The 24,327-nt window shown below is 41.7% G+C and overlaps 1 protein-coding gene across 3 annotated transcripts in view; it reads right to left on the reverse strand.

Annotated features, from left to right (window-relative positions):
• The window catches only part of SHROOM2 (shroom family member 2), a 190,484-nt gene that overhangs the window by 121,867 nt on the left and 44,290 nt on the right, over positions 1-24,327 (reverse strand). The gene's annotated exons all lie outside the window — the stretch shown is intronic.

Raw genomic sequence — 24,327 nt, forward strand, 5'->3', positions numbered from 1 at the left:
TGCAACACTAAAAATCTAAGGCCTGAAAAGTTTATTTCACATAACTACAGCACTCAGGGGCCTGAAAAAGTCTCACCTCTGAGCGCTGGAGTTATGCTGACCTAACCCCCAGCATAGGTGCATCTAGTTGAAAGAATTCTTCCATTGACCTAGCTATTGCTGCTCAGGGAGGTGGCTTGCCTACATCAATGGAAAAACCCCTTCCACTGCCATAGGAAGCGTCTACACTATGGCGTTACTGAAGCATAGCTGTAGCCATGCCATTATAATGCCTGTAGTACAGCTGTGTCCTTGGTGTGAAAGCCAAGGGTACCTGTGATCTTGAGTTTGACAGCCTCACCTCTGTTCAGTGCGTGGCCAATATAGTTAACCATGCTTGCACAAAAAAGCCTTAGACAAACACTTTAAAAATCTAGATTTCCAGATGAGCTAGCTGATACCACCACCACCGCATCCCACCCAAAAGATGTCTGACATGCTGTGGTAACCAAAATATTGTGAAACTAGTTGCGTCTGGGAAATATGAACTAATGTAATGAATCCGATGTCTAACAACTAATTTCTAGGGTTGGAAGAAGGTATTTCCTTTAAGAAAACAAGGATTTTACAATGCTTGATAGAATTACACAGCAGCTCTGGCCGGGAAGAGAGAGGGAGGTCTGAGAACTAGTAAGGAAAGATTGAATGTATCACATGACCAGGTAAGGTGGCCATTCATGGTGTACATCAATGGAAGGCATGCACGGCTTTTCCTAGCACCCTTCCTGGACTACAGAAAATGTTACTGGGTCACATTTTACTCAAACTATTCATAATATTCAGATTAATTGACAGGCAGATAAAGTAAGAAGAGTTAGTTTGACAATTTCTGTCACCACATAAGAGATAAACCTAGTAATAACTATAGACGTTGTTAATCTTAAAAAACAAAACAAGAGTTTGACTTGCTGAGTACTGGCAGCCCCCATTAACTTCAATGGTAGTTGTAGGTGCTCAGCTCTTTTGCAAATCAGGGCCTTGGCTTCCTTAACTTCTTTTATGTACACACACCACCATCCGTCTGGTCACTCAAATCCACAATCTAGGGATAATTTTTGACTCTTCCCTCTCATCTGCTCATATACCATACCCAAATCTTGTCATTTCTTCCTCAACTCCTAGATCTGCCATTTTCTTTCCAGTCTCAAAGCTAAATCTTTCATTCAGGTCCTCTTTATATCCCAACTCAAAATACCACATCATCTCTGGCCTCCCCCTCAGTCCACACAAAATGCAGCCACTAAAGTCCTATTTCTTGCATGATCATGTCATTCCCCTCTTTGAATCCATCCCTCCTTTAGTTCACCATCTACTATTACAGCAGATTTAACACTTGTCATCACCTTCAAAGCTCTATATAAAATTCTCCCCTCCCTGCTTATCCATCTTTGTCAGGCTTTGTGTCATGCCTCCCCCACCCAAACTGCTTCTGCTCTTCCAGTGTTCCTCAGCCTCATCTGCTTCTTGCACAATCATCCCTAAGCCTTCTTTCATACTGTCCCCTATGCATGGTACAACTGTCCCGAGTCCATCTGCAGGGCCCCTAACCTGGCCACACTCAAAGCCCTCTTGAAAACCTCCTTCTGCTGTGTTCCTACAGAGAATCTAACTGACTTGTATAAAAATTCCATACTAGCTGTTCCTCATTCCATAATTTTGTCTACCAGTTCTTAGATAGTGAGCTCCTCTGCACAGGGCCTGTACTCTCTTGAAATCGCTGCAAAACACCTAGCACATCATAGTTATTACTATAAACAAATAACAATGTTTTACATTCTACTGTATTCAAAAGCAGGCCATGTCATTTACTACATAATTAGTAAAAAAACAAACAAAACAAACAAACAAAACACGTATTCACAACTTATCTGCCATGATACATTCAACAAAGAAGGCATATGGATCCAATACAATTCAGGAGTGGATATTTGAGACTGTTTATAAACTGAAATTAAAAAAAAAAAAAAAGCAATGCTTCAACAATACAGTTGTAAGTAAAATGATAAAATAAAGCAATACTTCTTGGAATGATGAGAGTTAACATGAGGATTGTCTTGTTGAATGGTCCTTAGGAGATGTGTTAACCACTTATGCTAAACAATCTGATCCACCTTGTATTTAGCTGTGACATTGAATACTTTTCCTAGACCTGAAGAAGAGCTCTGTGTAGCTCAAAAGGTTCTCTCTTTCACCAACAGAAGTTGGTCCAATAAAATACCTCACCCCACCTTCTCTCTTCAAAAATGTCTAAGTAAAAAATGATGCACTGAATATTTTGTATGTGTAGACCTTTCTAAAACAGTGGTTATTTTTTAAATTACTTGATAATAGTAAAGTAGATTTCAAATCGTATCTTTTAAAAAATGCTGATCATTACAATTCAGGTAAGTTTCCACATCCAGTTACAATTAATGCACAATCCATGACTCACAACTGCCAGGGTATTATGCGAATCTCATGGGTTCACTAAAAAATTAAAATCTCACTTCAGTTGTATGGTGGAGTGAAGAGCAAGGGAGTAGAGATGGAAATCACACTTCCATACAAGCAAACAGGTTAGGAGATCAAGGAGTCAGTGATGGAAATACATAGTTGCTATAGGCTGCCACAGAAGAGAGTCACAAGTCAATCAAAGCTAAGAGAGGGGATGAGCACCTGGGGACACATGAATCTTGACCCTCCCAAAAGGTGCTCTCAAGTCCTTTAAGTGTTTCACTGCATTTCTGGATTACCTTTAAATGACAGGCATTTTGAAGCCTGAAGCATGGTGGAGCATAGAGCATGGGGAAATGTCAATGAAAAGCAGTGGTGAATGACTAGACCATGGGGTTGAGGATGGAGGTCAACCCGGGATGAATAAAAATTAAGATGTATAATATATTGTGGTTTGGAGTTTTAAGCAACATATCTACATGTAAATTACCTGTGGCCCTTAAACTCCTGGCAAGGTACTGGTTCAGCCCTGAGGGCTGGAAAGACTTTGTGCCACTGGGTTATAAGCAATTTGAAGGTCTGAGCCTTACGACCTTGACAGTGTCACTTTTTAAGTCCCGTCTCCTAGGGTTTCAAGGAATTTTCATTGTTCTCAGCAAAGCTCTTTGTTTTTATTTCGAGCTGGAAATACACTGACTGAAGAGAGTATTCAGTTACCCCCTCTGAGTTTTCATTTCAGCAGGGGAACTGCACATTCCACATAGCATAAGCCTTCCAAAGAGACTTATGGGCATGTCCAAAACAACATTAATCACAACTGAAAAACGAGACTGAGCTGAAGCACCACTGACAAATACTGAAAGTGGGTCTCTTCACATATTGCTTCTAAATTAGTTGCAGATAAAAAGAATAAAACATATACAATCTTATATAGTAACAATCCTCCTGCGCTAAAAGGATTCATGCATAAATTTCCCCTGCTGGTTTGAACACAGATCAGTGAGTGTGTGTATAAAAAACATAATTCCATTCAATTATGTATTTGTTGGTCCAAGTATGAGTATTTGCTAGGGGGAAAAATACAATCCATTTTAATTTACACTAAGAAACTGCTTTTTAACCAACACGTCTCTAAAGTAAACCTCCCTAAGATAAAGGCTCTACCAGCAACTGAACACAAAGTAAAACTAACTAACAAACTGATAGGAGAAGCTATCTGCAAAAAACATTATACCCCTTTTCTCCTACTATTGCCATTCTAATTTCCCTGTCTTCGTGAATTTTGATTTTATTACTTCCATCATATTATCTGTATACCAGATGTACTCTCCGCTCTATCAGACTGTTGTTGGAACTACAACCCTGCCCCACAGACAAACTTAGAACTCTTTCAGTACTGCCAAATGCCCTTGTGAAAACTATTGTGCAATTTTTTCTCATACCTCAAATACACACAGACACGCAAAAAATGTATTCACACAAAAAAATGTTTCTCAATACACATTCTGATAAATACTAGGAACATCAGGACAAAAGGGGGCTGGAACCATTTCTCATTTACACACAGTACTGAACATGGTGTTTCTTTTTGTTTTGCACTCTCACTAGAAGAGAGACAGGAATCTGACTCAGGTCACTCTGACCGTCTGCCCAAAACCAAGCCAGAGAGCAGGTCCTCTCCATTTGTTTCATTCACACATTTAGGGAGTTAAACTGTATATTTCATTTGCACCACCAACGACCCTACTTTGATAGATTCTTTTAGTGGAATGAGCAAGAGTGAGAAGCATTACTGTCATTGTCAGTTCATGTCATTAGTTGAGCATCAGCAATAGGCACAGATGAGTTTGTGTTTGTCAGACTTGGAAGAAGATTTCCTCGAAGAGGAACAGGACAAGTGGGGCAAGCAAACCCAGGAGAAAGTTTAGAAATGATGAAATGTTATGTATTTGGATCCAAATTTTAAATCCCCCCCCCAACACACATAAAATTGGGCTTGATATTCATATTTAAATTTCAAACAAGGTAAATATGGACAAGAAAGCCTTAAAAAAAAAGTCAGCGGGAGGCTATAAGATTGGATCTGGCAAGAGTAGCCAACAAAAATATGGCAATATTTCACGCCATGTCGGTCTACAATCAGCCAACATCCACAACGCAGGATGAACCAAGATGAGAACAGGTAGAGATGCAGACTCCTATTATAAAAAAACCTTTCTCCACCTTCAGCCATATACAGGAATTTAATAGTTTTTCAGTGAGATAGAGAGGAAGGCCAGGTAAGGCAACTGGTATCTATACTTTGCTATAAATTAAAAAAAGACAACATCAAACCCTGTTAATTTGGATGCAATTATATCAGTAAAAGGTGCTTTTAGCTATTCCTATACTGGTAGGTGCTTTATACCTGTATAAAATTGTATCCACCCTAAGGGCTGTATTGGTATAGCACTATAGAATAAAAAAAAAACTAAAAACTAAAAAGAGTCACATAACTGACACAGTAATACCAGTATAAACTGTGTGTGCTGTCCAGGCTTAAGAGACAAATGGAAATAATCAAGAGCAAATTGTCCTGGCAACAGACTTAAAAAAAAAAAAAGACATCTTCCAAAAATGCATCTCCTGCAATGTCACCCAAAAAACTTTAGTATGGAGAATCGAGTATGGGTTGAGGGTATGAAAACTCTCTCAAAGTTCTCTCATTAAAAATACTGTCTGAACTCTGATATACTGTCTGTTCCTATGGAAAGAGAGGCTACAATTAATTTCAGGAAGCATCAGGCGAAGGAACAAACTAAGCATGGGTAACGTGTGTGTGTGTTACAGGATGGTAAGTACTTTGTGTTTCTCCTTCTTTGGAGACCTTCATCCCACTCCACACAAAGGAATAGTCACAGTAAGGTGTACTGCATATTCAAAGGATACTCACAAACCTATATCCCAGGTTAGTAACACATAAGGGAAACGGGAAAAGTTGATCATGTAGACATTTAAATTGATGAAACTTGACAGAGATGCAAGAGTCCTTAGAATGTGACCCTTAACTGCTGTTTTTTATCAGCTTTCATTGGCTAACTTTAAATACCCACATTCCTGTAGAAACACCTGCATAAACAAGCAGGATACAGGATGGGGAAGTGCAGCGTCACACAGTATCTAGTTTCGTTTAGAACAACATTGTATCAGCTTCTTGGCCTTGGAGATTCCTTTCTTTGGGGGAGGGGAGAGTGAAACAGACAAACACAGGGAAAGTAGCCCCATTTACCAGGACTCTCTTATCAGCAGTGACCCCATGAATAAAAATATGCTTTATCACCCAAACAAAAATAGCTTTGTGTTGGCTGGTATGTTGATTATCTGTAAAAATCCATTAGATACTCATAGTACAGAGTGACAGTAAAAAGGTCAGCTAATCAAAGAAAAAAAACATCAAACGAAATCGCTGGAGATAGACAAGTAAAATGAAGCAGTGACACACTGACTCAATGCAATGCAGAATGAGGAGAAAAAATCCTTTATAATTAAGGCTTAGTATGCATTTATTAGGCCTGCAACGATACCATAACAAATTCCACATCCGGTTACTCTGCACACTGTTATGCAATGAATACGCAGTATGGGTTACATCCATATTTGGTAGTAAGTAGGTACATCTACCAGTGAATTCTACAAGTCAAACGCAGGAGAGACTAGTAGTGGTGTAAATTACAGTAAGTTGGTCAGAAGACGACGTGTTTGTGGTAAATAAGCGTCATTATACAAATTCTATTTATGTACCTGTATGGCACTGACTTAGTATCTAACTGTCTTGGTCTTCAATATCCTCATAACACCCCTGTGAGGTAGGGAAATACTCTTATCCCCATTTTACAGACAGAGATCTCAGGCATAGAGAGACTGAGTGCCCAAGGTCACATAGGAAGTCTGGCAGAGCAAGGAATCAAAGATAGGTCTCTGAAGTCCCAGGCTAGCGCCCTAACCACTGGCCCATCCTTCCTCTCCAATTCCTCAGACTGGACATTCATTACATGGCAATAGGATGGAAGGAGGATTATTTAGTGGCGAGAGAAGAGAAATGTGTAAGACAGGCCTGTGGTTTGGGTATATAAATGTACAAGTTGGCCACACCAGTGTTATAGCCAGATGATCACCCAATGCTCCTCGTAGGACTGGTAGCAATAGTCACAGGCAATTGCAGTGAAGACAGAGTTCCAACTTCTATTTTAATACAATGCCGTGTCCAGTCCATCCACCTCCTCCACTGAACTGCTCCCTAATATCTTCATAAACTATCTTGAACAAGTTGACCCAGCAGACTTCCTCCTCAAAATGTACTGGAGGTGGTAGCTCCCTGAGACACTCCCTCTTCCACCCCACTGAGAACCATAGGATGGGGATAAAGATCTGTGTAAAACTGCTCTCATAAAATGTCCATCATCATGATCACGTAGAGATAAAATCCAAATTCAAATCCAGATACCCCAAATTCTAATTTGGATGGAAACGGGCTCTGATATCCACCAATGTCTTTACAAATCAATATGGGAAAAAATGTATGAAGGAAGAGACCATCTCCTATTCCTGGAGTAATGTCATGGGTCCTCCTTTCTCTCAAATAGTTTTTCATCTTTAAGCATTTGGGCATTTGCTTACCAATTTCTTAGCGTTAAAAATCATATTTTGAAAAGCTTTCATTCGATATGGCTCTTTACATTAAAGAGCTGTATATTTACCTAATGTTTATAATTGTGCCTTTCCTGTTATGATTAAAGGCCTGCCACCATTTATATTATAACATCACATTTTTCCGTGGGACTTTTCACAGCTCTACAAACAGCCTCAAGTCTGAAACCAGGGCTTTGGAGCTGTGCTCCGGCTCTGCTCCAGCTCCAGGCAAAAACCTGCAGCTCCACTGCTCCAAAGCTGCTCCGCGCTCCAGCTCCAGGCTCCGCTCCAAAGCCCTGGCTGAAACTCAAACTCAAACCAGTTCCTCAAACCAGAAGCAGGAATTTCAAAAGTCTAGTGAAAAACAATCCAATTTCCATTCTTAAGGTTAAAATGTACAACTAATATTTTATTCTAACACAATGTGCAGATCAATGTTGCTGTTATAATATGAATGACTTTTTAAAAAGTAATCACCAATAACTATTTATGTTTGTACCAAATAGCAGTTTGTTTAATGTAGCCCTGTTTGCCTAGATCATTTAAGTAAGAGTATTATAAATACTTTGCAAACTCAGAAGGCCAAACTAAAATAATTTAAGATATTTAAAGGTGAGATGATCCCTGCCCCAAGGAACTAATGAGCTACATCAATAGGTGACGTACAAACATCATGGGAAGGTTTCACATCAAATTTCAGAATTACAAAAAATTACTATAGTCAGCACGAGTAGCAGCACCTACAGTTAAGGTTGCCTAATACTTTTCATTATGATCCTCCCACTCCACAGTGTCCCAGAGCCCAGGCTGCAGCCCAAGCCTGGAAATTTACATAGCAATGAAAAAGCCCCGCAGACCAAGCCCCGCAAGCCTGAGTCAGCTAGTACGGGACAGCCACAGGTTTTTCTTTGCTGTACAGACACACCCTTTACCAAATTTTAACCACTCAGGCTCAAATTTCCCATGCCAGGTTACTGCCTCAGGCTGATTTTCTTTATTAAAATTAAAAAGTTTCAGTAAAACAGCACTGCCATTCAGAGACATTAGGAAAAATATGTTGTTTTGCTCATGTTAAAAAATTATTACAGCTGTTTCATTGGGAAGCTCAAGCGCCTACAGAGTTTGGAGCATGGACATAATCTACAGGGGTCAGCAACCTTTCAGCAGTGGTGTGCCGAGTCTTTATGTATTCATTCTAATTTAAGGCTGCGCGTGCCAGTAATACATTTTAACGTTTTTCAGAAGGTCTCTAAGTCTATATATTATATAACCAAACTACTGTTATATGTAAAGTAAACAAGGTTTTCAAAAATGTTTCAGAAGCTTTATTTAAAACTAAATTAAAATGCAGATCTTATCAGTTTAGTGATTCTTGCTCTTGCTTTTCCTTGCTGAATTTTCCAATGTCTGGCATGTATTTGGATACTTTAAGCTGCACACAGGCTTCTGAGTGATCAGTTGTTAACCGGCTCCGAGAGGGACAGATCACATATTTCATGTGTGAAAATACCTGTTCACACAGGTATGTGCTCCAAATGCTGAAAGCATTGCAAACACAATTTTCTTCAGTTAAATTTCACTGGCAGGGACGTCCAGCAGGTCAGAATAGAGGCCCCATGATCTCTCTTGGTAGCTTCAAGTGCGCTCTGCAGATCCACAAACTTTGATGCCCACAATTCTGAGCTTTTTAACTGAATGAGTTGCATTTCGAAATCTTCAACACCAATTCACTGAAATACTAGACAAATCCAAATCGCTTTCGTTGAACTTTTCAGGCTTAATTAGAAAAGAAAGTATTGGGCCAAATCGCTGGAAATTTTGAAATCTGTCAGAAAATTCTGATTCCAGTTCTTGCATGTACTTTCCAATCTCATCAACATTGACAGTGCAATGTGTCAATAGCTCTTTTATGAGTTGGAAGTAGCGGAAAGTAGAAGTTTGAATATCCCTGGAAAAAACTGCTAGTTTCACAACAAATGTTTTCCAGGCTTCATAAAGATCCAGAACTGTTTGCCCTGCACCCTGGAGACAGAGATTGAGTTAGTTTAGGTGAGTGGTGAGATCAGTTAGAAACATGAGCTTACACAGCCATTTGTCATCATCCAGTTCGGGGTAGTTTTGTTCTTTTTCCAACAAAAAGGCCTTGATTGCATGAAAACAGTTTACAAAGCGCACCAAAACCTTGCCAAGACTTAGCCACCAAATGTTGCTGTGAAATGGGATGTCGTTATAAACACTGTCCATCTCTTCTAGCAGTGCTTGAAATTGTCTGAGAGTCAAAGCAGATCAAGCAACAAGGAAATTCAAAATTTGCACCATTGTATTCATCACATTATTAAGCTCTGAATTAGAAATTTTAGCATTAAGGTTTTCTTGATGGATGATTCAGTGAAATTTGACTGTCAGATGGCCAATTTGATCTTCAAGTAACTTTACAAATCCCTTCTGTTTTCCGACCATGGCAGGAGCACCATCTGTTGTGTCACAAAATATTTTTCTGATGATAACTCCTCGTTCTTCAAAATGGTTTACAAAACTTTCCAGTACATCTTCCCCCTTTGTTGTGCCATGCAGGGGTTTTAGACAACAAAGTTCCTCTTGTATTTCATCGGAAGCACAATATCTTGCAACAACTAGCAAACGTGGAACGTTGTTTATATCCACGCTCTCATCAACTGCAACACTAAACACTGCTGTGTCTTTCAATGCAGTCGTCTGCTTTTCCTTAATATTTTCTGCCATTTCACCTATGCGTCTCTCAACTGTTCTGGCACAGATGGGCAGATCTTTTATTCTAGATATGATTGTATCTTTATTTGGCAAATCATTGAACAAAATCTCCGAACTGCTGAGAAAAACTTCTTTTATATATTCACCATCTGTAAACGGCTTTCCATTTTTTGCAATGCACTGTGCAATCTTGTAACTTCCTTCTGTAGCTTGATTTTTACTTACACTTAAGCTTTTAAAAACACTGCTTTGCCTCTCAGACTACTACTGCCTTTTTTGATCGATTCAGTCTTGTCTGCTTCGTCAAGAAAGGTTTTCTCGTGCTTCGTTTCAAAATGTCGTCCAATACTTGATGTGCAACAAGCAACACTTTCATAACAGAAAGCACAAATAGCACGGTCCTTCTTTTCAATATATCCAAATGCATGTGTGCAAGCAGGCTGAAATGATCAGACATCTAGCTTCACTTTCTTAGGAGTTGCCATTTTGTGAAATCTTCCCTTCAACTCTCAGTGGGATAAAAAAAAAGGCGATAGAAGGCAGGCACAAGGTCAAATGCAGTGTGGTCTGATATAAGCAATTTTAAGATGGGGGTGCTGAGCTGCACCCCCTCTTGCCTCGTGTGCAACCCTCACTGTCCCAGGCTGGGGACGGTGGGCCACAGTGGGGAGGCTGCAGAGCACTGATCCAAGGCCAGGAGCAGAGCCCAGGGTGGCCTGCTGGGACTCCAGGCCAGAAAGCAGGCTGAGCAAGGCTAGAGATCCAGAGCGCGGCTGGCAGGAGGTCAGCGGCTGGAACCCCAGATTAGCAGCTGAGGTGAGTGGAGCTGGCGGCTGGTAGGGCTGAGCAGGGGCGGATGCCTGGACCCTGTCTGGCAGGGGGCCTGCGCTGGAACTCCAGCCGGAAGCAAGGTGAGCGGGGCTGCGGCGGGGACCCCGGCTGGCAAGGGGCCAGCAGCCGGACCCTAGAGCAGCGACTGAGCGGCTCAGCCCGCCCCCACTCTGGGGTCCCGGCCGCCATCTCCTGCCAGCCGGGGTCTCAGCCTGCTGCCAGTCTGGGGTTCCTTCACCCAGGCCAACAGCGGGTGCTGAGTGGGGCCGGCAGCGGGACCCCGGCTGGCAATGGGCCAGCAGTGGGAACCCCAGAGTGGCTGCAGGCTGAGCGGCTCAGGCTGCCGCCGCGTGACATCAAAAATCGGCTCGCGTGCCACCTTTGGCACGCATGCCGCAGGTTGCCAACCTCTGATCTACATCAAATATCTGTCCAAGTTATAAAGCCTGTGAAAAAAATATCAGTTTCCACATGTGCAGAAGAGACATCTTAGAGTTTGGCAGCTAAATTCTCCAAAGATTCCATCTTCACTGAGCATGTTCCATCCCCTCACAGCCCCCATATGCCAACTGGGCTGCCTGTGTATCCACAGAACAACTGAGAACGCTCAATTTCAGGGCTGCGGGAGCATCCAATTGCTTCTCCTGGCTCCTGGGCACCAGAACTGAGAGCAGGGAGACTGTCTTGTCTGTGTTCTCAATGCCCCACTGCTGGAGGAGGCAGCAGACTAACTGAAATGTAGAGAGGGCAGGGCTTGAATGTTGGAGAATTGGCAAGGAAGGTGAAGAGGACTGGGACAGGAATAGAAGGGAGTCAAGCTTGTTGACGACTGGGATGGAAGGAGCACACTCCCCCAACCCCAGCCCTGCCCCAGAAGGTCGAATTGAAGCTGGAAATCCCGTCTCTCAACATTCCTCTGCTGTGAGCAAATAGCTCTGAAACCCCCTGACAGGGATGGCCTTAGGGCAGGGCAATCTGGGCCCTTGCCCAAGGCGCCGTAGTCACGGGACACCATGGTGCAGAGGCCAGGGGCCTGGGCTTCCCCTCGCTGCCTGAGGTTGCAGCCTGATGAGGTAGGAACGCCATTTCCCTGCTCCTGAGCAGGGGCCACCTGCTCCCCACCCCATGGTATCCCTCCCAGCCCGGCTCCTAGTCCCACCTCTGCACTCCTCGACTGGGAGCCAGCTCTCCTCCTACCCCACAGACTGTCCCAGCCCTGCTGTTCCTCTTTCAATGGGCGGCCTGAACAAAAGCTATGCCACCCAATGGAAGGTGAGAGAGGCATCTCCGCCAGCCAATGGGAGCTGGAAGTTGCCAGCCTCTTCCAGGTTGGGAGGGGAACTAAAACTCCAGGGCAAAAAGAGACCAGTAAGTCTTAGGGCAGGTGTGGGCAATCTATGGCACAGGTGCCGAAGGCAGCACGCGAGCTGATTTGCAGTGGCACTCACACTGCCCGGGTCCTGGCCACCGGTCAGGGGTGCTCTGCATTTTAATTTAATTTTAAATGAAGCTTCTTAAACATTTTAAAAACCTTATTTACTTTACATACAACAATAGTTTAGTTATATATCATAGACTTATAGAAAGAGACCTTCTAAAAACATTAAAATGTATTACTGGCACACGAAACCTTAAATTAGAGTGAATAAATGAAGACTCGGCATGCCGCTTCTGAAAGGTTGCCGACCCCTGTCTTAGGGGGTCCTGACCCCATGCCCCCAGATCCCAGGGGACCCTCCCCATGGCCCCAGCTTCCAGGGAACCTCCCCCGTGCCCCCAGCTTCCAGGGAACCCCTCCCTGTGCCCCCTCCCTGTGCCCCCAGCTCCCAGGGGACCCTGCCCTGTGCCGGCAGCCTCCTCCATGCCCACACAGCTCCCAGAAAGCCCCTCCCTCTGCCCCAAAGGTCCCAGCCTCCCAGTTCTCAGGGTGTCCTTCACATCTTCAAGGTACCCCTCGTCCATGCCACACTGACCCCACAGTTCCCCATGCTCCCCAGTTCTCCCTTTTTCTTACTCATCCTAAAGGGAGGTGTTAGGGCAGGGGGTTGGGGATATTTCGGGAGTGAAACTTCCACCATCACCACCCACCCTAGCTTCCTGTAGCACACTGGAGCATTTTAACCTCCCTCTCCCCTAATAACCCACCTTTCCTAGGACTGGGGAGGGGCACTTGAATATTGGGGATGCTTAGTATTGGGGTGGGCAGAGATCTGTCCTTCTGGAGCCCCTATGTCACCACCCTCTCCCCTCCCCCCACTATTGCCACACCAATGTGATTATATATATATAAAACTCTGGTTCCCTCCCCCCTTTCTGGGGCTCTCAGATCACCATGCGCCCCTGCCACCACAGACCTCTGTGGTGCCCTCCTGTCACTGCACCTCCCCTTGGGCTGCCGACCCTCTGGGGCTCCGGCAGAGAAGCTGGATGTCATGCTGAGTGGGAGAGGTTGGGAGGTACAGGAGAGGTACGACTCTGCCTCAGAGCCCACTAAACCTGTCAGAGTGCGGCAGACCGCTTGCTACATTATCTTGGCTGTCCTGCTCAACAACCAGATGAGGGTTCCCTGTAGTACTGGCTGGGGGAGTCAAAGTGACTGCTGTGGGGTTTCCTAGGATATCCATCACCGTGGCATACAGATGTGAGTCACTGCAGGGCAAGACCAGCCCTATGGGTGGATGACGTGGTCAGGAGGGTGCTGTGGTTAAGAGGCAAGAAGCAAGGAGGGCCTGGAGTGTGAGGTCACAGACGGGAATTTGGGGCAATGGGGGGGGGGAAGGGAGAGGCAGCGGGTGCTGGAGCAACAGGGGTGGGGTGGGGAGCTGAGACCAGGGATGCCAAAATACAAATTTGCCCGGGGTGCTATTTTCCCTAAGGCCGGCCCTGCCCACTGACAAAATGTAGATTTCACCTCTTCTAGCAACTGGTTCACACAGCAGCAGTATGATGTCATCCTCTATCACCTATTCTATTAGCACAAGTGCAAAGGTCTGTGTGGTAGGGTCTAAAGGTTCCAACTCTGCTGATGACTCACGGGTTTCAGTATAATGCCACATGATGGAACTTATGTTCAATCTGCAAGCTTTTAACTTAAAAATAAAATGCAAATTATTGTACTCAAAATGAGGAAATTTATAATTCTGTGTTCAGTACATAAGGCCCGGGGCTACACACTGAATGATGAAAGTAAAAAATATTCAATAACTACCTATTCATTCAGCATCATCCATTCTTGCACACTGACACTCTGCTGCTACTTGGGAAAGAGTATGAGCAGCAGGAAAGGCACCTGAACCATCAGCAAATTTAGGCAGACATTATTGCATTATTTATACTCTTGTCTAAACGTAATCTTCACTTCACATTGGGAAAGTTACATTCACAACCACAAGAACTAGAAACTCTTTTTTTAACTGAAAACTTTAAATATTGATTCAGAAGCTGGTAGTATTTGCTCAAGAGAGATTCCTGCTCATCCTGAGTTGGTGGATATTTCAAGCCTGTTTTACACGACACCTTTAAATTTTCCTTCCAACTAATCATAGAATCATAGAAGATTAGGGTTGGAAGAGTCCTCAGGAGGTCATCTAGTTCAACCCCCTGCTCAAAGCAGGGCCAACAACAACTAAATCATCCCAGCCAGGGCTGTTCAAATATTCCTGAATAAAAAGGAAGCTATATACTTGTACCATGCAAGAAATTGCTTCAGAGGACTCTTACAAGACTTTCATCCTAAAACACGTAATTTAAAATGTATCTACCTTCTTAATAGTTCCACCTGCCAAGTTTGAGGATCATTTCAGACATGTGATTACTTCTCGTAGCAGTTAACATCAACTAAGCTTTTTACCACGGGGTAGGTCTGCATATATGTTACCTTGTGGTATTACGGCTGCTGACAAGAATAGAGTCGAAATGAAGGGGGGTTCTAAGATAAAACACAAATTGTTTCAACTTTTTTTCAAGAAACCTGAAAGAAAATAAATTAGATCCAATGTAAAAATAATCTCAATGATCTCAAGGTTCAAAGTTATACTCAACAGTTACTATACATTTCCACATCACTGGGTTCTTGGTCTTCCTGTCCATCCCATGGAAACATTGTTACATCTAGCCAGCCTGCCCTGGACAGTAACATATACAATACAGACCAACCGCCCATTGCTAAAATAGCCAATAACTAAATGAAATCATTCCAATTATTGAAATCAACTCAAAGCAACCATGGAGAGGTTTGTTCTTTCTATTTATTGAAAAGAAAAAGTGCAACTTTTCATTAAACTTATTCACAATGTGTTTGTAAAAAAACTCTGAGATCCTCAGATGGAAGGTGCAATAGAAGTGCTAGATAATATTAAAACATTTAATTAAAAACAAAACTCTACTTATTTTAAGCAATCTGAAAGTACACATAGAACGCAACACTTCCCAGCAGAACTCATATGGGAAACGAATGAGAAATTTTGGGTGTAGGTTATCTTTCTGAAAAGCAACATTTGAAATCATTAGCAGATAATACAGGAAGCCACTTTAGAGAAAAAGAAATAGTTAACTTAGGGCATGTCTACACTACAAACTCAAGGTGACCACGTAATTGCTGCAGTTTTCATGTCCACACTACCCTTCGTCTGTCGGTGATGCACGCACTCACTAGGAACACTTCCTCCACTCACTTAAGAGGGGCAGTGTTGGGGGCTGAGTCTCCAGGATCTCAGATCCGCACAGCGCTCCCCACTAGAAGCTGCCACCCAGTTCCTCACTGTCATCCAGGCTCCCTGCTCCCAACTGGAAGCCCCAGAGTGCAGCAGGGATCCCAGCAGGGAGCAGGGAGCCCAGGCAGCAGCCCGGCTCTAGCTGGAGCCCCCGCCCACCCTAGGGTGACAGCCTGAGCTGTGACCCAGGCCCGTGGTTCACAGCATGCAGCCTAACGTGTGTGTGAAACTGACAAGAATGACAGCCAACAGTCGATGTAAGTAATGCTGTGTCTACACGGATACTGCCTCACCTTTACTACACCAACATAAGCCCTAAGCTTCTCATGGAGGTGAAGTTATGATGCAAGTGCCCTACTATACCGACACTGGCAGGAGTAAGGCTGTAATACAGACACTGACATAATTAGATCAACGTAGGCTTCCTTACGTGGACTTAACTCTGGAGTATAGACCAGGCCTTAGTAAATCAGAAACGGTCCCACTGATGTTAATGGGAATTTTGTCATGGACTTTAGTAGAGTCAGGATCTCTTCCCCAAAAGACATCCTCTCTTCTCTTCTATTTTAACGTTAAAGGATGTTAATTTTTGTCAACTTGCATCATCTTTGAGCTAGACTGTGCAATTTTTCCTCCCACTGGTAAGTATGTACTCACATGAGCAGTCTCATTGATTTCAGCGGAACTATGCATGTGAGTAAATATTTGCCAGTGGTACTGGTGCTGCACAATCTCATCCTTCATGCTGGTTAAAAATCAATATTATGCATTATGGAGTATCACAGTGGAAAGTTCTCTTTCATTTCTGACTTGAGGCTTCCATTTTGCCAGATTTACACATGATTTCATTTTGTAGAAACATGCCCAACTTGAATAGCCGGGTTTTTTAAAAAATAATTTGAACTATAAATAAAAGGTTAACTTTCAAATACTTCTCACATTTTTTTCATGGTGAGAACCATTTCTTACCAGCTTCCAACAACCCAGTTTTACTATGACAGTAGTAAGATTGATACTTATAATATCTAGTGATTTTTTTGGGGGGGATGCGGAAGATGTGAGGTTGGGGAAACGTGACACTGCCATACAGTGGAAAATAAATGGGGATGTGAAACTTATGTCTTTGCAGTTGCATAGCACCCACAAGCATGTTATAAAATATGAGAGACCCATTTATTAAATTAAAAGTTGAGACGGCAATGTTGTTTGAAATAATTTTTGACTTTCTGAACTTCAACTTTTCAGTCCTACACCATTTTTTTCAGCTAATTTTATGTATCTCAGCAACAGATTTAAGTGTTTAGGTTTGTTCTTGCATCGGTTCTTATTTTTTAAACCAAGTTAAAATAAGCTTTTCTTATTTAATTTTTTCCATTTTATAATACGCTAAAAATTCTAAACAAGTTTTAAAATGGAGAATTAGTTTAGACAATCCTGTAAGTCAATAAAACCAGTACTTCCGGTTGACTGGTGTAAATATTGACAATTATTACTCTATCACAAGACTCAGTTTAACTATTTTCTTACATTGTTTTCTCTCTCCCTCTCTCTCTCTTTTTGTATGTATGTATGTGTATATACTCACACAATCTCATATCTCTTCATTTAAGAAAAACAAGGAAGTTTTCTAATTATATTTTCTTGTTAAACATGGTTTGTCAATGACAGATTTATAGATAGAGCCACAGGAACATATTCTACTCTGGAAACACTGCAAGGATCAATCAGTCTAACCTTGCCTCTGATCCCCTTCACGCTTTTGTTCCTCTGCCACTGGATCCGTAGAATTCAGGAATTATTTTTTACATTTGCCCTTAAACATTAAAAACAAAACAATGCAAGGAAACCCAGCATATGGTTAATTATTATTTCACTTTCTGAAACACTGCAAGACATGTTTTTGGGAAGGCCTTTCCAACTGATTTATTTCTGTTTTCTGAAGGACTGGTACAGCTGCAGGCATTAAGGAAGAATGGAGCGTTGGTTGTTTCTTCCAGAAATCTTTAATGTAATCAATGTAGGTCTCAGAAGATGCCCAGACACCATGGTGATGAATGCCAAATGAATACTAACAAATAAATAGCTTATTTTTATGCAGTAAACTGACAAGATGAAATAACATGTTTAAGTACTTGGCTGAATCAGGGCCCTGGGCACTACTGAACTATACTGAAAGCAAGAAGGATGCTCTGATGAGCAATGGGGACTGTCTGACACAGTAAAATCACTGCAAAGTTGACATATGGAATATATCCAAACTACATGTAATTAATTAGCTAAATCAGCTCTCATTTGGTTATTTAATTATTTAACTCAATGAGACTCTTAATTATTGCAGGATCAGGGCTGAATTATCACTTAATATATTTTAAGTCTAACTGAAATTTACACAAAGTATACAAAAAGGAGCATCCAAAAAACTCTGTTTAGAGTTAGTGATAAGTTGTCTTAGTAGCTTATGTAAATCCCCAAACCTTGAAATAAAATTATTCCATTCCTGTCACTTTAGATAGCCAATTTCCAAGATGATCTACTATTTTATTTGTAACCCTTAAAAAAAAACCTGTCAACAATATGCATTGTGCAATGTGTTAGCACTCAGAGCGTTATTTAGCCGGGAAGGTCTGAACTGACTCTTATTGTGAAATACTAAAACACTACATTACTACAAAATGGCAGAGAATTTCTGCTCTACCTAATTAGGGGAGAATACACATTTTATTAAGAAACAACGCCAGATGTTATTATGCAAATACATGTACGTTGACTGGTAAAGAGCAGCTGTCAGCAACAGCACAGCAATTCTCACATACTACATTTATTGAGAGAGCTACCATGATTATGCAAATCAGACATCCACAACCAATGTGTAAAGAAAAGGGGGGAAAACAAACAAAACAAATCTTCATTTACACATCAGTAACTGTAGAACATCCCTGCCCTGTGGCTGAGAATTTCATGCCCATATAACAGCATTTACCCACAATTTGGGAAAAAGTTATATATTGTGTGTAGAATATATTTTTTTAATGTATACATCTACCATTAATGTGAGTGATAAGATGGTAATTCTTTAATCTGTTTCTTTTCCAGCACAAGTGTACAACATGAAAAAGAGGAACCACATGCAGAGAGCCTTCATGCTATAAACTCATGTTCAGCTAGGTTAAACACACTGTACTACGTTTAATACAAAGAAATCATTGTTAGTCACCTTTTAAAAAGCTAAAAATATTCTTGGAGAAGTTCACAAGCAATACCACCTTTGTATAGTTACACGTCACCAAGAGGCAGCACTTAACAGTCTGTATTCAATGACGCAAATGTACGCTCTCAAAAGTTGATTTTTACAAATGTTTAAATATCTCATTAAAAATGAACCAGTAAGTCTGCTTTAGTATTTGAGTCAATGGCAGAGCCACTAAGGAACCGATTGTTGGACGTTCAAATACTGCAACAAACAGGGAATTTGAAAGTTGTGCAGCTTGATCATTGATAGATGCTTAAAAATTTTACACCTTCCATTCATAAAATCTAAAATGGGTATATAATATTTCCAAATAAATTGTTGAATTCTTGGTTTTGAAGTCAAACAAGATAGACCGAATCTATGAACCCCAGTAACAGCTGCACTCCTCTGGAGCGACACAGATCACAAAACCCAGGCCGAAGCATGAGAGCTGGGGACAAAGTATCTTCTGTAAAGGGGATCCAGCTATGGAGCAATCTCCCAGAAGGGGCAGTGAATTCAAAGTCTACCATCTTAAGTGTTGCAAAGCCTTCCTTTTTGAGAAACCCTTTTACCAGGTTAAGGGTGACAATCACCATCTGTAAGAACCTATGCAGGGAAATTTGATAATGGAGGACTCTTCAGTCTAGCAAACAAAGATAGAAAAGGTTGAATGGCTTGAAGCTGAAGTTAGACAAATTTCAGATTGGGGGGCGGAGAATTTAACCATGTGGTTAATTACCATTGGAAGAGTTTACCAAGGATGGTGGTAGATTCTCCATCACTGGAAATTTTAAAATCAAGATTGGATGTTTTTCTAAAAGATTTACTCTAGTGCAAAGAAAAGTTAATCCAGAGAAGTCCTAGGGCAGGTGTGGCCAAACTGTGGCTTGTGAGCCATACGTGTCTCTTTCACAGTTAAAGTGCGGCTCACAGAGCCTTCCACACTACCCCCACCCCATTCTCCACCTAGCAGACTGGGCAGGTGGAGCTTTGGGCTTCTGCCCTGCAATGGGGAGGTGGGCCTAAGGGCTTCTGCACTGCAGGGAGGGGGGCCTAAGGGCTTAGCCCTGTAGGGAGGTGTTGAGCAGGCACCACCCCACCGGGCAGCTTGTGTGTGTTTTGCAGCTCTTGAACGTCTGAAGATTATTGTATGCAGCTCGGAGGGTGGGATGCTCTATATCGGGGGAACACCTTACACCCCCGTGTTCATCTTTGTAAAACGATTGTGTGGTATCCAATGCAAAGTCTGTCAGCTTGGGTGTCTTCGGAAGGCTCATGATGCACTGAGCATGGTTGTTATAGTGATGTTATAGTAATCGTTACAGTAATGTTATAGGTTATAATGTCACATATGTAGTTATGGGGCTGCATGTATCCTCGTGGCTTAAAATAAGCCCAGGCAAAAACTCTCCAAGAGCAGAGGGGCAGTTCACACCTCATCAGGACAGGTATGGGACAAACCCAGCCCAGCCCCACAGGAACGAAGGACGCTGGCCTAGGCAGCAACAAAAGACTCTGTTAGACTCTCGAGGGAGTCACCCTCCCTTCCTTTGGTCAGTTTGGAACTGCGATGAAGTAATGCTCACCTGACTCTGATGGGGAGATGGGGTGCAAAGCCAAGAGGGAAGAATGGACATGATAAAGGGAGAGACATTTGTCATGCTCTCTCTCTCTCTCTCTTCCACCTGCATCTACAGACACCACCACCGAGCGACTGAAGCGCTGATCAAAAGGGAGAGCCTGGCTGAAGAGCAACCAGCCAGCCTGTGGTGAGAAGCATCTAAGTTTGTAAGGGTACTGAAGGCATTAAGATCAGCTTAGAAAGCATTTTGCTTTGATTTCATTTGACCAAATCTGACTTGTTATACTTTGACTTATAATCACTTAAAATCTATCTTTACAATTAATAAATCTATTTGTTTATTCTAACTGAAGCAGTGCATTCGGTCTGAAGCGTGTCAGAGACTCCCCTTGAAATAACAAGCCTGGTACAAATCAATTTCTTTGTTAAATTGACAAACTCATATAAGCTTGCAGCGTCCAGCGGACATAACTGGACACTGGAAGATGGAGGTTCCTAGGCTTGCATCTGGGACCGGAGATATTGGCTAGTGTCATTCAGTTGCCGGTAGCTGGGAGCAGCTTACACGACAGAGGCTGTGGGTGAACAGCCCAGGAGTGGGGGTTCTCACAGCAGAGCAGCGTAAAGCTGGCTCCCAGAGTCAAGGACTGGAGTGGCCTAGCAGATCACCAGTCCAGATAACACCAGAGGGGAACGTCACAGAGGGTCAGTAAGTTTGGCCACTCCTGTCCTAGGACCTGTATTATACAGGAAGTTAGACTAGGTGATTACAATGGTCCCTTCTGGCTTTGTATCTATGAACAAGCAAAACCAACAATTCAAACACCCTTTACATTCATGCATCCTCTCCCCTCCCAAAAAATAACCTACCCCAAGCAGAGTTCTGATCCCATAAAGGAAGAAATGTCAGCAACTTCATGAAGTTAGACAGGGGCCATCTTTTTGTTCTGTGACTACAGCACCTAGCACAATGAGGTCCTGCTCCATGACCTGGGCTCCTAGGTGCTATCCCAATACAAACAACAACAATATTAAAGACTTTGTTATTGCTTTTACACATAAGGCACTCAGATACAACACTCATGAATGACAGTATAAAGCTCCAAGATAGATAGGTATACAGTTAATAACTTGGATACTCTGCCAAAGAAATCACTGAAAAAAATATTTTGCAGTTTTGTCCTGGGCCTTCCTGCAGAGCAGTTGTTTAAACTATGTGACTTAGAATACAAACTTCTTGGAGCAGAGGCAGTATGTTCCTTTGTGTTCTGTAAAATTCAGAGGCACTGACTGAGCTGAACAAATAACATAGTTCCCTAAAAAGTAGAACTTTGCAGGATAAATTTAATTTTGAAAGGAGGAAGACTTTTCACAGAATGATATATCATGATCCCTCATCTGACTTTAAAAAACATATTAGCTACTATTGAAGAAGCTACTATCTCTGCAAATATGGCATACAGAGCAAGGAAACTGACAGCTAAGTATCTAATGTAAGATGCTGTTGCTTCCAAGTTAATCAGACGTGTTTCAAAACAAGAGGTTCATATGCTTCCAACTATAAAAGCCAACAGTGAAGCTATCATGGATAATAATATACAATAGCAAACACCTGTATAGCACTTTTATTATTTGTAAAGGGCTCTGAATATAATCTTACCAATTCTCACAACAGCATTATGAAATAGATAAATGACTTGCCCAAGTTACCTACCTCATATGGGCATTGCTGCGGTTAAATGTTTGTGTAGAGCTCTGAAGAAGGGAGAAAAAAGTGTGTCAAGTATTGCTAGACAACATAGAATGATGTGAAAGTCACTGTGTGTGTTTAAAAAATAAAATGAAGAAGATAGAGGCAATCACTTTCAAAGAGCAGGCAATTTTACAAGTTAACATTCCAGAATGAAGAAAGACTGCAAATCATCAAGGTCTGTACAGGCACAATCAATCTGAACAGCAGTTTGTGCCAAGCAAAACATAAGGAGTTATGCTAAGTACAAAATTCTGTTTTTTAGTTAGAACCTAAATAGATCCTGACAAGGTTCGTAAGTCACAAGATATCGTCTGATTTATAGTATTAAACTTTAAATTTAATAAAGAAATAAATTAACTAGTGCCATAATGGCATAAAGAAAAGAATACAATACCTTGCATTTGAACTATATACTAAAACAGCTGTGCTGCATTACAGGCATGTTTACTGTTAGTAGTTTTTGTTTGTTGTTATTAAAGTTTTCCTAGATTCAGTACAATTCAGATTCTGAATTTTAGTGAGAGTCTTCATAAACTAGTTGATGAAAAAGGGTCACTATTCGGTCAAAAGTGGTGGCTATTCCTCTTGCTCTTCCAACAGAAAATAGCTTGTACATCCCAAGTAAGCTGTTTTAATGATGGAGGCTGAACAGCTTTCCATAATAAGGCATTTTTACATGTTGTAAGTTAAGAGCATTATGATACCTGGTGAAAACATTTTTGCTACATATTGAAAACACCAAGTTGTAATGCCCAGGGAGGATGAAGGTTGGCATTCCTCTCAACATAATTTTTGTAATGCAAGTCTAATAGCTTTTTTGGGGCTTCAGACACACACAGAATGTGCAGTGCAAGTCTTTCTGAATTTTGGATTTCTGACAATTAGGACTCAGGCTCAACTGGTATGTAGATAACTGTATAAGCTGAACTACATTCCTTTTAGAATACCGGAAAAAGATATGGTCTTTTACATTTATTAGGCAATTCCACCACATATCGGTCTCGTGCTATTTGTTTCCCAGACAATACCAAGATCTACAGCTCTGGCCCACTTCAGCCTAACTATTCTTTATGAGTTTATGTGGTCCTTCCAGCACAGTATTTCCATTATGGAGAGAGCTTTTTCTGCAGCTATCAGTGTATCAGTAAATCAAATACCTTTTCAAAATTCTGACTCAGATTCTCTTTTATTCCCTGTTACTAGAATGGAATGTCTCATGAATTTATACATAAAGGTAATTTCCATTGAGCTGAGTCTTGTCTGCATTGTATGAAAGTTTTGAATTTGTAATTTTGAAATAACTGAATAGGTTTTATTCTGATTTTTAGTATCTCCAGATCTGTGGCCCAAACTGTCTGACACTGCTGGGTGTAGCCAAACTTGGAGACCTAGGGAGAGATTGGTGTTTATGTTTTCCAGTAGCAGGGCTCTTTTCCAAGGTCTCTTGCTATATCTAGACCCATGTACACATTTGCTTTTAAATTAGATGGGGTTATGCTGTAAAAGTGATCTCAGCTTATTAAACCCATCTCAAATTAATTAGCTGGGCTTTTCAAGCGGTCAGTGCTCAGGTACAGAGGGTAGAGACAGGATGATAAGGCACAATAGCAAAAGTTGTACAGATCAAGTTTCCTTTCCTCTGCTGACAGGATTAGTGTATTATAATCAATTTTTGAGTCTCGACTGATCCAGAGGAAGGATGGCAATAACCAGTTGAAGCCATTTAAAGAAAATACTAGTAGCAAAATAAGGTAGAGAGGTAATCTTTGGTAGGATTAATATTGTATTGGGCTTCCCCTCCCCCACTACCTAGGTGTGTGTGGATTGAGAGAGCGAGACTGGGGCAATGAAAACTGAAACAGTTCTTTTTGTGGATGGTGCTACCTGCCACCAACTCTAGCGAAGGCAGATGCTGTTGTGTAGCCTGTGTTAGGAATCTGGCTGCATAAGTATTTGTTGGATTTTTAGACAATGTAGTCTCGCCTCATTCCTTCAGGCACCCCTGATGCTACAGTATTTTTATAATGTTAACTCTCCCAAGCAGAGTTGTTGGAAGAGGTGACCATTTAGCCAAAAACTAACATATGTTTTCTAGTGGCTCACCAATGAATTATTTTGTATAGTAGTTAAGTTTATGCTTTTTTTTTTAAAAGGGAAATTCTTTAATGTATAGCAAACCATTTCTGTTTTGTCCAACTCTGTTTTTAACCCTGATCATTAAGTTAGAAGTTTGCTAGTGTGTAAATAAAGCCAGTAAAGAGGTTTAGAAAAATCTCCCCTGCAACTTCCACAAGCACATACTGGAGTTGGGCTCCCAACTCCATCTGAATGTGAAAAAACATCTCAA

The sequence above is a fragment of the Mauremys mutica genome, chromosome 1 (assembly GCF_020497125.1).
Source record: "Mauremys mutica isolate MM-2020 ecotype Southern chromosome 1, ASM2049712v1, whole genome shotgun sequence".
NCBI lineage: Eukaryota > Metazoa > Chordata > Testudines > Geoemydidae > Mauremys > Mauremys mutica.